This window comes from Sinocyclocheilus anshuiensis, unplaced genomic scaffold (genome assembly GCF_001515605.1).
Source record: "Sinocyclocheilus anshuiensis isolate Anshui unplaced genomic scaffold, SAMN03320099.WGS_v1.1 scaffold379, whole genome shotgun sequence".
Classification (NCBI taxonomy): domain Eukaryota; kingdom Metazoa; phylum Chordata; class Actinopteri; order Cypriniformes; family Cyprinidae; genus Sinocyclocheilus; species Sinocyclocheilus anshuiensis.
This window is the reverse complement of record NW_015552574.1, coordinates 1,196,610-1,197,217: the sequence shown is the minus strand read 5'-3', so window position 1 is coordinate 1,197,217 and position 608 is coordinate 1,196,610. Positions and strand designations below refer to the sequence as shown.

The window sequence follows — 608 nt, the reverse complement described above, 5'->3', positions numbered from 1 at the left end:
CTTTATTTTTGTTTTTCATTTAAATGTTAAATTTTGAAATTTTGTTGTATGCATTTGTCATTTTTATTTAATTTCTTTATTTTTAAAATGTGTATAAGTAGTATTTATTAAATTTTAGCTTTTAGTTTTGGAGCTGTTTTTAGTTGTTTTAATACTATAATTGATTGCTTCTGTTGTCCTCATTTGTAAGTCGCTTTGGATAAAAGTGTCTGCTAAATGACTAAATAAAATAAAATATAAATATCACATGTAAAAAATTATACATGAAATATTACTTACATTTTTTTTTTTTTTACTTTTATATATTTATAAAACACCTTTTGAAAAACAAAACATTTCCTCATTTAGTTGGATTTAAAAATTCCACTTGTCAGGATGAATAATTGAAAATAAATAATATTTATATTTTCATATAATACAATTATACAAATTTATACATATAATAAAATACACATAATACATACATGCAATAAAATACAATGTTTTACTCTAATATTTTCTAAAAATGTTATAAAACACTTTTGCTTGTATTATGTGTACACACGATTCAAAACGTATAAAAATGTTTTTTAAATAGAATCTTTTTAGTTGCATTTTAAAATCCTAAT

The 608-nt window shown here is 19.2% G+C and overlaps 1 protein-coding gene across 1 annotated transcript in view; it reads right to left on the bottom strand.

The window, feature by feature from the left end:
* The window catches only part of chd4a (chromodomain helicase DNA binding protein 4a), a 29,776-nt gene that overhangs the window by 1,569 nt on the left and 27,599 nt on the right, over nt 1-608 (bottom strand). The gene's annotated exons all lie outside the window — the stretch shown is intronic.